At 34.9% G+C, this 17923-nt stretch overlaps 1 long non-coding RNA gene across 1 annotated transcript; it reads right to left on the bottom strand.

Annotated features, from left to right (window-relative positions):
• Positions 1 to 13581: 13581 nt before the first annotated feature.
• LOC141483048 (uncharacterized) lies at positions 13582 to 14514 on the bottom strand. Its single transcript, XR_012465876.1, has 2 exons — positions 13787 to 14514; positions 13582 to 13729 (listed from the first exon to the last, which is right to left on the bottom strand). It is a non-coding gene; the product is annotated as an uncharacterized lncRNA (long non-coding RNA).
• Between the last annotated feature and the right edge of the window lie 3409 nt (positions 14515 to 17923).

Below are 17923 nucleotides of genomic sequence, written 5' to 3'. Positions count from 1 at the left end.
TCTCCTTTTATTATTACTACTAGGCCCTCCTATATTTGACATCAATCTGGCTTGGAAGGACATCCTGTTTGGGGATTAAAATGGACATCAATATATCTTGGCACAATCATGTGGCTGAAATTGCAAATACTGCTTCTCAAAAGCTTGGAACACTGTTTCGGACCAGTGCTTTATAAAACTCAGATTGGAGTATTTGTTCTCACCATTTTGATTCTGTTGGATTATTCAAAAGAATTTGATACCATCAATCATAAAATACTTTGTGCTATATTACATTTTTTTTTGTTCAGTGATGCATCACTGATGTTGATATCATCTTATCTAGATAAAAGATTATAAAAAGTATAGATTCGTGATATCTCTTCTACTTGGAGAGAAGTTAAAACAAGAGTACCCCAAGGCAGCATTTTAGGCCCACTGTTCTATACCCTCTATACTGCCACATTCATCAATAAGATGAAGTCTTGTAAATATCACCTTTATGCAGGTGACTCTCAAATATATTTATCTTTCAAATCTTCAGATATAGGTCAAGCAGTAACCGATATAAATTTTGATTTGAATACTATTCTAAAAGTGTCCACCGACCATATGTTGAAAATCAATCCAAAAAAATCAGTAGCAATTATTTTTGGAAGTGATAGCATCAGGGAAGAAGTAAAAAACTACAGCTTGAAAATGGGAAACTCTGAGATACAATTCAGACCGTATTAAAAAAATTTGGGGTTGATTTTAGATCATAAACTAAGATTTCATGAACATATAACCTACAAACTTAACATTGCTTATTCATCATTGAAACTCACATATCCCATAGACAATATTTGGATGTAGATGTCAAGAAAATGCTATGTGATTCATTAGTTTTATCTCATTTCAACCACTGTGACGCTGTTTACCATTCATGTTTAGACAAGAACGACAAGTGTCGCATACAAAAAGTTTAAAACTCTTGTATCAGGTTAATATTTGGTATCAGAAGAAGGTCTAGAATTTCACACAAATTAGCAGATTTGAAGTGGTTGAATATGTTTAATCGTAGACGTCTTCATGCAGCATGCATATTGTTTAAAATATTCAAATATAGGAATCCTCCCTACTTATATGAACATTTGTCTTATAGAACAGATATCCATAACCTGAATTTGCGTAAAAAGACAGTGCTTAACATTTCTGTACATAAAAAGGAAATATTCAAACGATCTTTTTCCTATAATATCTCCTCCACAATAAATTATCTCCATAAATGGTAAAACATGTCAGAAACTGTTTTTAAAAGTAGGTTTAAACAGCATCTGTTCAGCATTCAGAATAACTAAGTCCGCGGCGAGAATCCTAAAAAAGGTTTTATCTATTCATATATCTATATCTTTATATTACCTTCTCTTTTCTTTCCTTTTTTCTTTTCTTTCTTCTTTTCTTCTCTTCAAGCCCTCATTTATTTACTCTTATACATTTTCGGCATTGGTGGAAGAGCAGACGCGAATGCAAATTCGCGGTCTGAACCAAAAGCCATTTGCAATCAAATACAAAGTGCTTTTATTTTTCTTTCTCTTGTATTTTGTTATCATCTTGTATTTTGATGGGCAATAAACTTATTATTATTATTATTATTATTTATGGAGCTTCGCTCCTAAGCATACCCTTAAGATGCTGGTTTCCATCCAGAAAAGAGCCATTCGCCTGATTGGAGACACGAACATCATTTGCAACCTTGATAGTCTGGAACATCGAAAAAAAGGTTGGAGATTTGTGTCTCTTTCATAGATTCTTTCACGGGAGGTGTTCAAGTGACTTGGCACATTCGATTCCACCAAGAGCGGTACACACCAGAAATACGCGACGGACTGTGGCTGCTCATCGTTTTGAGGTTCGACTCAGTACACCTCGAACTTCACTGTTTCGGAACTCTTTCATTTGGAGAACTGCGTTTATGCGGAATAAACTTCCTGAGAACTTTTTTCCAAATGAATTTAATCTTCAGCGATTCAAACCCAACGTGAATCGCTAATTTCGCACAGGCACCGCTCTCACAGTGCCTTAAAGATTTTTCTGTAGTTCTTGTGTTTTGTTTCTGAAAAAATAATCCTTGGACTATCCTTAGATTTAGGTGTATCGTTAGAGAATTGCAAGTTTAAGTATTGTTTAGGTTTGAGGTAGTTTCAATCATAAGTTAGGTAAGGTTAGGTTAGAAATTAGAAATAGATTCATTTGAAATAGATATTCTAATATAGGTATATAAAAATATTATACAAATATATCAGTTATTGAACAGAATTATAAAAAAACTGAAATATATAAGACCCTATATAATGAAATATATTGGGTAAAACATAGCAATAGTAGATGATGAAGAGATTAATAGAAAGAAGAATGATGAACAACTCAATTGGAATAGTATTGTGCCCGTAGATATTGAGATAAGGAGCGTTTGAAGAGTTGAAGGGTGTTTACTTTGTTTAATTTCATTAGGAAGCTTGTTATAGTCCAAGAGTCCTCTGTGAAAAATAGAATTCATTGTTCTTGCAAGGTTAGTTCGTGGGACAACCAAGTCATCTCTTCCTGTTGTATCGTATTTGGTTAAGTCAGTTCCAGCATTGAACTGACTGAAAGTAACTCTGAACCGACTTCAGAAATATGAACATAAAACTCAGGAAAAGAGAGAGGGAGAGGGAGGAGACAGAACGTTGGGAAAGTCATTCAAAATAAACGACTGTCAACAATTTAAAAAAACAACAACTTGCCGACATTCTTTAGGTTTCAACTCGTTATAAATCCAGATACTTCGTTGGAAGTTCTGTTTCATCCAAGGATTCAACGCAGTGAAAATGCAAATCCGTCTTTTATAAATGAACATGTAAACCTTCTTACTTTTGCCGCATGTACGAAAATGCCGTCAGTTTCTGTTGCCTATAAAAAGATTTGCATGAATATTTCGCAAAATACGACGCCATAGTTCACGAATTTTCCCACAGGGAAATATTCTTAGTAGCTTACACTTTTATGCTGAATATATTCGTGTATATGAATAAGAACCCGCTTTTGGTAGGTGTAATATTTGATACCTCGGGGAAAAGAGGCGTTTTATGACTTATAAGTTTCCGAGGTTGCTTCGATGCATTCGGTGCATGCGACTAAAGTGATTCAAGAAAGTTGCAAACTTGAAAGTTGTGGCGACCCGGCAGGGGGTAGATTATATTTTCAACTTACCTGCACAGTAGATTCCGGTAAATGCCTGCCGCCGGACATTGAATTATATCGGACAGATATGCAAGATATGTCTCAGAGTGTCGAAGATGTTTCTCGTTCATCTAGCACCAGGACCATGCTGAAATCAGTCGAGTAGGTCACCTACAGACCTGTTTCGAGGTATTACCCGAGAATACCTACCACAATTACCTCTCATAAGTGCAGGAAAGATCGAAACCAAACAACAAAGCGCCTGGGACTCGATTAACTTCAATGCAGCTCGACTGCATGTATGAAACAGCTCCATCTCGTGAACAAAGCCCCAAGCGCGAAAAAAACCAATACTCCAGATAGAGTTCAATGTCCAGCGTGGTATTACCCGGGAAAGCAGTTTTTTCCAGCAGGTAGGTTGAGAGATATGGATATTTAGAGATGTCATTTCGAAGTACTCTTCTTGACGTGTTTGGAGATTATAACCTAACAAGACCACGGCAAAATCCGTGGCACCAGCCGTGAAAGCTTACATTCCTATATATCGATGACTCATTTTGGTAATGATAAGGAGAATTTTAACTTACTATCGATAAATAACCCAAGGTTTTTAGACTTATCTTTCATAGTTAGTTGATTACCTTCTGACTGAATGTTTATATCAGGTGGATCAATAGGTCCAAATAATATAACAGACGATTTCGATGGGTTCATAATTAAGTCATGTTTCTTAGAAGTCTCTACAATTGATTTTCTGTTGGGACTCTGCTAATGTGTTCCAGAATGTCATCGTCATTTCATCCAGGTTTGGAGACCAGCTCCCCTATCCTTTTGGCTGATTGTTGGTCTTGAGAGGTACCAATGGGTTCATGACTGAATTGGTGACGGCATGAAGTCCTTAGACATCAGTGCCGCCCTTCACGGGATACCCCTACCTGGCTGGTTAACGGGGGACATGAGGGCCTCATTCGACAGAGTGTCGGGGCCTTCTATATCGGGAGGGGTCGTCTACAGCATAATCTGTGGCTTCCCTAACTAAAGCTAATGTGTTCGAATCGAAAAAGTAATAGATTTGAGTGTCATCTGTGTACATATGGATTCGTGAGTATTTTAAAGAATTGGAAAAAAACATGTGTAGATAGTAAAGATCAGAGGACCGAGAATCGAACCTTGTGCTACTCCACGTGATATAGATCCATCGTTAGATGAAAATCCCTGTAATACCACTCTCTGAGATCTTCCTGTGATATAATTCCTGAAGAACTTGAGTGCTTGATTTTCTTAACCTATGAAGTGAAGTACCGAGAGCACTATATCGTGATTAAGCGTGTCAAATGCTTTACTATAATCTAATAATACTGAAACACCGATCTTTCGTTTGTCTAATTCCCTAAAGAAGTCGTTCGTTATATTTAGGAGTGCTATGCCGCAGCAATATCCTGGTCTGAATCCTGACTGTACTGGGGAAAGGATATTATATTTATCAAGGTGGTCACGTAATTGTGTTTCAATGACCCTCTCTAATACCTTGGACATAGTTGGAAGGATGTTGATGGGTCTTAAATCATCAAGACTTGTAGGGGAATTGACTTTTGGGATAGGTATTACAAGCCCCTCCTTCCAAAGTTTGGGGAATACCCCATTTATAACACAGTGGTTTACCAAGTGTACGGCATGATAAAAGGACACATTAGCCGAATGAGGGTTACATTTCTTTGGTCAGCCCCACATGCTCATGTATTCACCTGCAATAAAATATGAGCTACCCTCTCATAGGTGGCTGGTTTGAAAATAAGTTTCTGTTCAAAATTAGTTTTAACATTGTTTTGGTAGAAATGAATGAGTTTTTCATCTGCTTTCGAAGAAGTATTTGTTATTTTTTAAAAATGATTATTAACTTCGTTTGCGGTCGTGTGGAAATCGATATTTTTTTTTCTCTTTCCCATTGTACAAAGATCTCGAAGAACTTTCCTTTTTTCTTTAGAGGTTGCATTTTCGAGTTTTTGTTCGAGATAAACTTTCTTTTCTGTTTTTATAGCATTTGTTATTGTAGCATTTGTTTTTGTAGAATTCCCAGTGACCTTTGTTTTTATTTGCTTTATATTTTATAAGTGCATTGTTCCTAAGGTGAATTATAAACTTGATATTTGAGGTGATCCAGGGTTTGTGAGGCCGAGCAAATCCTGAGGTTTTGAAAGGTGCATGTTTATTGAATAATTTTAATATATTTTCATTCATTATACTTACTTATTTTTTCAAGTCGGCCTACAATTGGGATCCAACCAACGTTCACATTACGGTTGATTCAATGAGTAGAAGAACACCATTTATACGACGCGAACCGCTTCAATCAGATATCGTTTGGAATCATAGAACCAAACAATTTAAACGATATTGCCATGGCTAGGATTGAATCAAACAGCCTATGAATGTTTTGAAATGATGTCTTCGCAACAAGAGCAATCTGCCCCTTTCGGTGAAATGATCGTCTTCTAAAGTTGAAAAATGTGGAGTTGAAGACAAGTGTTTGTCTCGAAACTTCGAAGTACACAATTGAATATGATTAATTTTCATGTAAATGAAATTTTATGTCAATATGCTTTCATATATCACGTTGTGTAGCGTTCCCGTGATTCTGTTTCAATTTTATTCTGAATTCCATAACAAAAATCCCCAATTAATTGAGAATAACCTAGTAAAAAATAATTCCTAGGGCCCTTATTGGAAACATTATTAAAAAAAGAAGTCCCTCTTTCCAAAATACAAGGGCGAAACCCAAAAATTCCATTTGTAGAAAATTTATATGATAAACTTTGAATGCTACTCTGTAACGAACAAATTGAAGTGGTCTTTCCAAATGAAAATACAGTTGAAAGCATTTTTTCTCAAAAAAAAACTAAAACACCACAAGACGTACAATAGTGTACGAATTGAACTGTCACAAAAATGCTATGTTAGACAAACCGGACGGTATCTTAAAACACGAGCTTCAGAACACATGAGAGACTGTTAAGAAACTGAATATAAAACCCCACAGCACTCATTGAACATGAAAAAGGATATTGACACATTTTTTATTTTGATCATCTAACTATTCTAGGTGTTCAACCATATTTATTCAAAAGACCTCCGAGGGAAAGGATACATATCCTCAAATGCGATATTGTTAACACTAAAAGGGATATCGATGGCCTTAGTACTGCATTTTTTAATTCTTTTCCTTTGTGTCATTGATTAAAAAACAGACACCACCTTATCAGAATAAAGCCATTCGTTTGTTTCATGTCGTTTTGTGTTGGTGTTGTTCCAATGTTTTTTATTATGTATCTAATATGTCTGATGGTTTTTAAAATAGTTATATTATTAACACGAATAAACTATTTCTTGGTGAGTAATTTAATTAATAATACGTTATTTCTTGTAAAATTGAAACGATAATAATCGTATAAGTTCTGTGGGAGGTATGTTTATGAAAATAATTGTAAGAGAGCCCTGAAGAAAAACTCAATTGTAATTCGAAACGTCGGAAAGAAATCAATTATTTTTTCAAGAAAAAATTGATCCTGTCACCAAACCTTTCTTCAGAAAAAATAGTGGATCACAAAACTAGTTAACACTTTATTGAGAATGTTTGAATTGAATTGAAGTGAATAGAAAATGCTATTTTTTGTGAAATTGAATGTTCGTTTGTTTGAAAGTAGTTGTTCCATATAGGATTTTTGTTTTAGTTTGCATCTGGAAGGAAATTCTGCGTATGATATATGTTTCTTTGTGAAGTGTTTATTTTGAACTTAATTACTTTCTTCATTCTTCGAAATACTTCATCAGAGTCCTGTTCTCTTTCGTGAATAATCCTTTGAAGCAGTAACGCCTCAATCCACAACCTGAGACCGAAAAAAGAAGGTATGGTTTGCCATGATTAAATACTCTGGAAACTTTTTAATACATTGTAAAAGTGATGAAATTTATGAACGAAAACGAACTATCTAACTTCAACTCCTTCCTCGTAAAATAAACTGTCGGCGGTCTTATGAAAAGAATAGGTAATCAGTGAAATTGCAACCTTCCTCCAACATCGAGACTGGCACTCTGGAAATGGAGAAACACATTGTCGTTTACATCCAGCTCGGAAGAACAGAAAAAATAATTTAGATGTTTATGATTCTAAAAATTATTTCTATAGAAAAAGTAATTTTGTGCTGTTAATGGAATTATTTACCAATATAAATTGAAAATAATGACGTATTGAAAAAACGATTCAATGTGAGCCTTTTACAAAACCACGATACGTGTTTTGCTATACAATAGGTTTCTTCGAGTGTCACAATACATTGTGACACATAACACAGAACACGAAACACGGAACATGGAACACGAAACATGGAATACGAAACACGGAATACGAAACACGGAATACGAAACACATCCACAACACATGTCACCCGTCACACAGCATACGTCAGACAACACTAAACACCAAACACAAACATTGTTTGTTTTCTGTGTTGTGAGTGTAATGTATGTGTTGTGTTGAATAAATTAATTGAGTATATACCGAGATATTTCAGTGTGCAGTGACTCATAAAAACTGACAAAACTTTTAAAACAACCTAATATTTCTGTAATAGCAATATCATTTTATAATTCATTCTGAAGATATGTGATAAAATCACTAGCGAAATATGTGTTACAATAATATTCACCACAAGCAGATCATATCGATTGTTTAATCAATTACCTAAAAGCTTTCAAATAAACCGATATTAAGAATTCTGTTTCACTAGATTGTGACAAAACCAGTCTCAAAGACTGCTTTTCGTTGGAACTTCCGTCGTTCTTCATCAACGAATTGTCTATCATCATCTCAGCAATGCAGAACACTTCTTTCCGACATAAAACTTCAGAATGAGAAACTGAAAAACTTTTGTCGCAGCGGTTTTTCAACTTCAGCATCCAACCGACTCACTTTATCTTTGGAAACAGCGATGCCCGTATTATCTAAATCAACTTATGAGTTTCAACTTGTGGAAAGCGAGTTCTGGGATTGAGTTTCTGGAATCAAATGAATCGATAAGACTGGAGATTAAGAACGACAGCGGTATTTTCGTCACAGTACGTTGTTTTGTGTTTATTGTTCTGAACTGATTCTTCTTCGTTGATACCAAATTTCAGAGGGGAGCCTCATCATACAACAAGGATATATGGTTGATTTGACTTTCATTTGTTTGGATTCGTTACAAGGGTAGTAAGAAAATGAATCGAAAAAAAGTGTTCTTGGTGTGTGTGAACGTTTATGATTTTAAGAAAACACTTTTCACTGTCTCTTGACGAGCGTTTCGCCAACAAAGTATTAGTAATCTTTAATGATGATGCTAACTTGGTTAGCGAAAAACATAAGACATTGTTTTTGTTCCAGTGTGTGTGTTCTGGTAATGTTTCACAATTTCACTGACGATTCAGCTGTTTGTTTGGGAGTTGAATCAAAATAAGGTTTATTCATCTTGAGCTGAGACATCTGTATCTGTAGAGTTTCACTTATCCTCTCTTCCCTCTCCCCGCTTCAATGGTTTTAGCGGGAGATGACCGTTTGGCGGGAGTTGGTCGTTTTTCGCTTGATTAGAGGTTTCTATATGTTTCGTATCTCTACGCTAGCTTGACTGAATGCGTTGTTGGACTAGTTCCGCAATTGTCGAAGTCATCAGACCGTAGATGCCACTGGGTTCTAAAATTCTTGGTCCAGCCGCTTCCTTGGCTAAAGAGTCGGCAATGTGATTACCTTTACTCCTGTCTTGCCCTTTAATCCACCTCAGGATAATGTTATTTTCTACCGAGGCTTTGGCTAAATCTTGGTGGCACTCTAGTACTAGCCCTGAGGTAACACGTTGTCTGTTCAAAGCTAATAGGGCTTGTCTGCTGTCAGTGCAGGTTGTTATGTTTTTGGCAGAAATTCCTTTCCTGTTGATTTCTTTTGTGGCGATTGAGATACCAGCCAGTTCTGTTTGAACCACGCTGGTATTTTTTCCTATTCCCCACTGAGAAATAAGAAAATATTAATATATAAAAAAACGACAATACAATGTAGCAATAATTTGATAGATACTTTATGATAATCCATTATAATGTATTCCAAAAAAAACACTTCAATTTGAGATTTCCACTTGACAGTTTACAAAACCGCGACACGTGTTTTGGCTATATAATAGCATCTTCAGGTGTCACAATACTCAATGAACTGTGACTCAATGTATCGTGACGTTTGAAGATGCTATTGCTTCAGCGAAACACTTGTCGCGGTTTTGTAAACTGTCAAGTGGAAATCTCACATAAAAGTTTATTTTGAGTACTGATAATTGTTGAATGGAAGTATAAATTTTGGAAAGATATGAATAGACTCATTCAAGTAACACTTTATAGTGAGATTTCACCTTGATACTTAACAAAATCGTGACACGTGTTTCGCTATAGAATAGCATCTTCAGACGTCACAATACATTGATTATTTTGACGCTTGATGATGCTATCATATAGCGAAACACATGTCGTGGTTTTGTAAACTGTCGAGTGTCACTTAAAAGTTTTTGTTTTTGATCATTAACAATTGTTCAATGGAAGTAAAAATTGCGAAAAAAATTGGAATAGACTCTGTCGTGTTAGGAATCACACGTTAAAAAGTAAGACCTCGTTAGTCCTTGTCTCGCATACGTTTCTCGACAGCTGCGAGTTGTCGTTCGTATGGGGGCGACAGCTGATCAAAGGAAAACAGATTTTTTCAAATAACACTGTATTGTGAGATTTTCGCTAAACAGTTCATGAAACCGCAACACGTGTTTCGCTATATAACAGCTTGTTAGTATCATGCTATGTTTGAAATATATTTATTCTATGCTACATTTTCATACAGTTACATAGACTATAGAAGTCCAATGTAGAGACCTGCATCTTTCGATGAAAACGGATGATTTATGTGCAAACCCTAATTACGGCAGTTCTTTAGCAACCCAACAGACCCACGGAACTACGAAACTATTTCAAATGACTAATGTTATATCAAGGAGTCGTATTTACCTTATAGATCGTTATAAGTTAGTGAATTTCGGGGAATTTGCTCTTTGCGAATATAAACTTATTCAGTTTGCCGGTGTCAGTAATTATCACATGAGATTGTAGTTTTGTGTGAGTTTGACTGGGGATAATTGAGATTTGAAGTGTTTGATGTTTGCAAACAACTTTGAAATGCACTCTAAGAGTGAAAATACTCAAAGATGAATCCAATTTGAGTATAAATGACAGAAAAATAAAATGTGGGGAATTTTGAAATTGGTGGATTGTTTGTTACTTATGAGTTGATTTTGATGAAACTGAAGATTTGGAAATATATAAAATATATATAGTGTACTTTAGCTAGGCTGAAATATTGAATTCTGAAGTAGAACCCATTTATATTCACTGAATGGATATCAAGTCAAGTCAAAAATTTTTATTCAAGCTTTTGGATAAAATTACAAAATTTATGTGATAATGTATTTTGTGTGGGGCCTACTGTACAATAAATCAAAGTCAACTTAATTTTACTGTTAATACAACCAAACACTTCGACTGAAACCATTATTCAAATGTATATTGCCTTGTTAGATCGCTCGGTACTGCACTGCCCGGGAAACTTCACTATATCGATAGGTGAGTGGGTTGCGTTTATATATGGTAATCAAAGGCGGAAGAAAATTCGCTGGAATTCCAAGCAACGCCACGTCTGGAACGGCCGCTAGCGCACATCGAGTTAAACGTGGTCTTGATCACGTCACAATTGATTTATGGCTGCCAGCGGCGGCCGGCCTTTTTTTCTTAAGGGCGTGATTAACAACACTATAATAGTAATGATAAATTTATTCACATTAAAAACATATAAATAGTACAAATACATGGAGTTAACAAAGTGATTTAGGATAAGGACAAAACACTTGTTTCGCATGAAATTTACAGATGAATTCACTTCATTTTCATTAATATATTTTGTTATTTTTTTCTTGAAGTTTTGTTTTTTTCTACCTTTTTTTTATTTCTTCGGGCAAAGTATTATTTAGTTTTATTGAAATATGTATGCTTTTTGAGTTTTAGAATTTATAAGACACGAAAGGATGTGTTTGTTACGATTTTGTGTATTGTATTCATGGTTGGGAATGCTTTATGTTTTTGAAAGTGATACTTCATATTCACACAAAGGTGAATACTTGCCTGATATCCATAATTTTTGCTTCTTTTTAGAAGATATTTGAATTGTATTCCGTAGAATTAATTCGAAGAACCGTCTGTGTATTACTTCTAATTGATTGAGATGAGTTTTGAGCGCACCATCCCAAACTATAATAACTGTAGAATAATACAACCAGTAGGCTCTCTCACCACGTAATCTCTCCGATTGACCGGGGACCTTCAACCGCTCTTAGGATGAGATCTTCATCCAATGCGTTCAGTGCTGTAGTATAAAAGGATTCGACGGTCCCACGGCCATCGGATTAGTTATAATAAACGGTCGGAAAGTGATATTGTGTTTAGTTTATTCGCTGTTGTTATTATTGTTTTTAGTTTTTGTAGTACGGAAAAAGTAACTTACCACAAAATCTTCTATATTATCCTTAAATTTCTTTTTTATATGAGCGCATGCTTATGGTGGAAGAAAGAAATTGACTCCGCACTTCATTTCGAGGTCACTGAGAACTTTGTGAATTCATGAATGAAAGTAGTGGGAGTGGACTTACTGGTTGATCTTTATAGCGCTATAATACCGTAGCGGATATGGCTTTCTACGAGGGCGAAGTAGATTACTTTCATTTCTTCGTCGGGAAAGAAATTGCTCAGATATTTAAATTTTTATAGAATGATTAGAAGTTTTCTAATCACATATCTTTTATGATGGTCCCATTCAAAGTGTGTGTCTATATATATTCCTACGTATTTTGTTACAGTCACCGAGTTTATTCTGAATATTTTTCCATCTATATTCTTTTTTAGTTGGTGAAAAGGAGGGACTCCAGATTTGTTTCAACTGAATGGAAAAACGTGGGTCTCTTCAAAATTGACTGCCAATAGTTTGTTATCAAACCAATCTTTAATAAATTTGAAATCTATTTCTGCAGTATTATTTAACTCCTGCCATGTTGGAGCCTGATAAAAGATAACAACTATGGTTGTGAGAGGTCGCTGCAACAAAGATCTTGGAAGAGGCTTGCGAGCATTATGATCCAGATAGTTTCTGAAATTCCAGTTGGAGTTACCATGTATGATCCTCTATCATGAAGATGTAATGTTTCTTGAGAATGATGTACCACTATCAGTGAAAATGCAGGCAAAAAATTGAAGAAACTGGTGGACAGAAATATATTCAATCTATACTGATTGCTAGGTCATTCAGGTGTTACAGGTATAGGAAAAGCTGATGAGCGTGGTAGAAAGTTAGAAACTTCTGAACTAGATATGGGGGTACCAAAATGTATCAATAATCAACATGAAGAGTACTGGAAAAATATACCCGGAAAAACTTTTTTTCATGAAAGGACCATCCGAGAAGAGAACTGAAGAACCGCTTTAACAAAGCAATGATTTGCTGAGTTTAATTACAGAGCTACTCACTGGATACGGTCCTTTAAGATGGACACCTGATTGAAAAGAGCTTACAGTTGGGGTGAAAATTTCATAGGTTGACATGGAAAAAACATTTTCTTTGATTAAATTTGATTTCATTATTCAATATAGTTGTCTTAGAGGACGATACAAAATATGCCTCGGTTTCAACGACTACCTCTTTATAGGCGCTAATTTTTTCCAGCGAGCATTCTCTTGAGGCTTAACAATAGGGAAAAGTCGCTGGGGCCCGATCTGAAGAATACGGTGGATGTGGAAACAATTCGAAATCCAATGGGTTTTTTTATGGTGGAACAGCTTCAAATACTACTCAGAATCATCAATTCGTTGTTGATTTTTACACCCACTTTGAACAGAGTTTTCGCATACACAAACACGTGTCCAACACGTTCCTTTATCTCTATCAACCTCACTTTGCCGTGATCCTGATTTATTTGGTGGACTTTTTTAATGTTTTCTTCTCTTGGGGTGTCCACTTTGTGTATCGTCCTCGCTGCTCATTTCATCTCGTTTGAAACCAGCTGACCGAGTGTTGATTTTTCTGGTGCGATGTCCGAAATAAGCAGTGCTTTATCAACACACGAAATTCATTTTCATTCAACACCTTCAAACTATCAAAAGTTACTCCATTCAAAATTTATTTCCATAGATTGGTTCAGTTGCTCATGTTGAAACATCAAAAACCAGTTACGGCAACAAAACATTGGGATTAAATATATGATGGAATCGGCCGATACTTGATGAAAATCCATAACTAACGTATTCCAAAAACACTTTATTGTGAGATTTTCACTAAATTGTTTTACAAAAACGCAACACGTGTTTCGCCATACAATGGCTTCATCTGGCGTGTCTTTCAACTAATTCTACACATTCAATACTAAATATATATATAGTTTATGGAGAGTACCTGAAATCAAAGTACCTGTAAACGAAGTACCTGAATTTTAAGTAGCTGATATTTTACCTGAGTTTCTAACGAATTAAATTACCTGCACTTATGTTCCATTTTCACATTTGAAAAAATATATTCAGTAACGGAGAGTTATTGAGTTCTAATTGATCATTCAGTAAATTACCCGAATTCCTGAATCTATTGATTTCTAAACATTCTAGATGATTAAGTTTCAAACTCTTCTCTTCTAAATGTAACACCTCGTACTCATGATTGAACTCGTGTCCTTCTGCTAAAAGATGGTTTGCAAATGTGGAATTGGTCTTTCTATTTACAAAGCTACTCCTATGTTCTTTAATTCGTTGGAAAAATGTTCTTCCTGTTTGCCCAATATACAGTTTTGGACAGGAGCCACAAGTCAGCTTATATACTCCTGATCTATCCGACACCAAAGTTTTGTCCTTATTGTTTTTAATAAATTTACTTAGGTTATTATTCGTTCTATAAGCTACGTTTACGCCTTCTTTCTTCAAAAAACGGGCAATATTCCTGTTTGGTTCCCCCACATATGTCAATGTCTTATAACTCACGTTATCGCATCTTGAATATGGGTAGACCAGATCCATGGCTTGCTTTTGTCGTTTTTTGGAAAGAATGGAGTTTACAATATCTACCTTATAACCGTTATTAATCGCGATTTGTTTGATCAAATTCAGCTCTTTCTGGAAATTCCTATCAGATAGTGGAATATTCAATAATCTGTGAATCATACTATTGAATGCAGCAACTTTATGCTGGTACGGGTGTGTGGAGGTAGATATTGTAAACTCCATTCTTTCCAAAAAACGACAAAAGCAAGCCATGGATCTGGTCTACCCATATTCAAGATGCGATAACGTGAGTTATAAGACATTGACATATGTGGGGGAACCAAACAGGAATATTGCCCGTTTTTTGAAGAAAGAAGGCGTAAACGTAGCTTATAGAACGAATAATAACCTAAGTAAATTTATTAAAAACAATAAGGACAAAACTTTGGTGTCGGATAGATCAGGAGTATATAAGCTGACTTGTGAATATCCAGGATATTCACATATTCCAGGAAATATCCAGGAAGTTTCTTAAGCTATTTCCCAGTGTAATGGAGACACAATAAACCGATCCCCCGCCATGTTTTCCATCGCCCCGCTTTCAATAAACGACCACTGCAAATGTGTTCAACCTGAACACTATCACAAACCAATAAGAATCGAAACTAGAAGACTCGTATAATATTAGATATCATAAACTCAATAAAAATGTCGTCGAGGTTCAATTCTGCTCGGCCAGAGAGTTAATGTGCGACTGGAGCATTTCCGGGAATGCCGGAGAATCACAAGGTTGTCTGGAATGTATTTCGGAATGTGTTAAGGGATGCGAAGGGTCATAGGCGAAATGACTAAAAGAAGCGTGGAAGGAAAAAGCTACTAAATCATTTTGATGTCTTTGGCCTTTTGACGCTATTCGCTTTGGTAAGGAGATCAATGTAAATATTTATTACCGTTATGTTATCGGGGTTTAAAGATTTCTAGGCTTTCTAGCTTTATATATATATATATATATATATATATATATATATATATATATATATATATATATATATATATATATATATCTGCGAGCGCTTTCGACAGTTGGTAGTACTGTCATCTTCTAGGAGGAGTGCACTCCTATATACATATACATATATATATATATATATATATATATATATACACACAAATATATATATATATATATGTGTATATATATACATATATATACATATATATATACATATATATATATATATATGTGTATATATATACATATATATACATATATATATATATATATATATATGTATATATATATATATATATGTGTATATATATATATACATATATATACATATATTTATATATATATATATATATATATATATGTATATATATAATATATATATATATATATATATATATATATATATATATATATATATATATATATATATATATATATATATATATATGATGACAGTACAATATAAAAATTATTATAAAAGGGCTCAACTTACTGTTAGTGAGAATGGACGTGTCGAAGAGAATGTTACTTTCAAACAATTGTAACATGTCAATACAATAAAATAAGTCACTACATTAAAATATATTGACTCCTCACTGATATAAAGAGGATTATTTAATTGATTTACTAAAACTCGTTATTTGTTTTGAAATTATGAATTACCGGTAAAAGTCATTTGGTTGAACAACAAAGAGAGAGACAACAAACTATTGACAATGACAGCTGTCATGTGATTTGGTTTGAAAAGGTGTGTTTGTTTGTATATGTTGAAACTATGGAACAAAAGAGAACTGTTATGGTGCAAGTGTGATCAGAGACATCTGCTGTTATATAATGAGTAAATCAATGAGAAAACCCAATATCACATATGTCCGATTTAAGTTGGAGTTTGCTTATTTTATTGATTCTTCAGATTGTGTCTCTGTAAAGAAAATCGTCATTAATTCAAAGGCATAGTACTTCGACGATATGATAGACGATAGGGAACAGACGTAGAATAAGAAGTACAAGAAAATTACAAAATACAAGACCCATAATGGAGCATATGAAAGACGCAATAAAAAAACTGAAAAATTAAAGAACAGGAGAATCTGAAATACCAACATAAATATCGAAGATAGGAAAAGAAAGACCACAGGAAAAAGTATTTGGAATAGAAATAATAGGAGAATATCGAAGTGAATTCAGGCAGGGAAGAACAACCACTTTTAATCTTTATATATAAATTATTGTAGTAGCTATGGATGAAATTCGGGATTTAACATGCTGTTTACCGATTTTGAATAAGCCTACGACTCCATCTCACAAAATAGGTTCGTTGCTATGAGAGGGTTGGGAACTGCAGAAAAACTGATAAGACCAGTTGTTGAAGTGACATCAACCAACACGAATATTACTGTAGTTTTTTCCCAACACCAAACCGTTATTTCAACACCTCGACACGTGTTTTGATCACCAAGTGATCATCTTCAAGAGTGTGTTCTTCCTCTTGGTGATGATCATTTGGTGATTGAAACACGTGTAGAGATGTTAAAATAACGGTTTGGTGTTGGGAAAAAACTCCAGTAATAGTCATTATTACACCAAAGGTTCCAAACAGTGCATCACAAGTATCAACTAACACAGCAAAGACAGTCATGATGGAAGGAAGTTTTTCAAACCATGTTCCATTATCAACTAACTACTTAACATAATGTTGGAGAAATATCATTAGATGTGCCAAACAAACTAAAAGTACAATTCTGAACAACATACGGAAATGCGAAGGTTTCCCAGACGATTTGGTACTCTTGAGAAATACAGAAAATGTTTGGAAAATTCGTAGAAAAAGGTAGAATATATAGTCTGATAATGAACCAAGAAAACTCCGAATATATGGGGACGAAAGGAAAGATAACAGAAGAAAATGAATAGATAACACTACAAACAAATGGGAATGAATATAAATTTGAAAGAGCAACTGAGTTTGAAAACCTTGGATAAAAAATAAATGATAGACTTCTGAAAGGCAGTAAAGCAATGGAATCATTTAACAGACGGCTTAAGGCAACAAATGTGTCAAGGTCAGCTAAAATACATGACCAACAGTACTATACGCATGTGAAACTTGGACCATTGATCAGAAAGAAGGGAGATGCTGATCTGGAAAAGGAAAATCCTACGAAACGCTTTTGGGGACGGATGGAGAATGGAGAAGAAGAACGAATTGTGAGTTGGTGGAGTTGAATGGAAGACCCCATATAACACAGTGAATCATAACACAGCAAAGTTAGACGGCAGGGGCCGTCTACGAATGTTGAGGAAAAGAAGTATTCTGAGAGTGATACAAATAGTGAAAAGAAGAGCTCGTCTAAGAAAGAAATGTTTAGATGCCGTCTTGAGTGATATAGAAGGAATTGAAATAATATATTGGAGAAAACAAAGGCCTGGAAGAAGTGGTAAAAGGCCTCTATGGCCTGTAGCGTTGTTGTATATCATTGTAGATATATTATTTACTTGGGTGTGTTCTACTCAGGGATGAAAGGGTCCAAACGTTGCAAACGAGACCTGAGGTCGATCGTATAGTATTATGAATGTTGGAATCACTGTTGGACGCTGGTATCATCT

Source organism: Leptinotarsa decemlineata, unplaced genomic scaffold (assembly GCF_025532065.1).
Source record: "Leptinotarsa decemlineata unplaced genomic scaffold, Ldec_3_MD MMD2_tig00002974_RagTag_RagTag, whole genome shotgun sequence".
NCBI lineage: Eukaryota > Metazoa > Arthropoda > Insecta > Coleoptera > Chrysomelidae > Leptinotarsa > Leptinotarsa decemlineata.
This window is presented reverse-complemented; position numbering and strand designations above follow the sequence as displayed.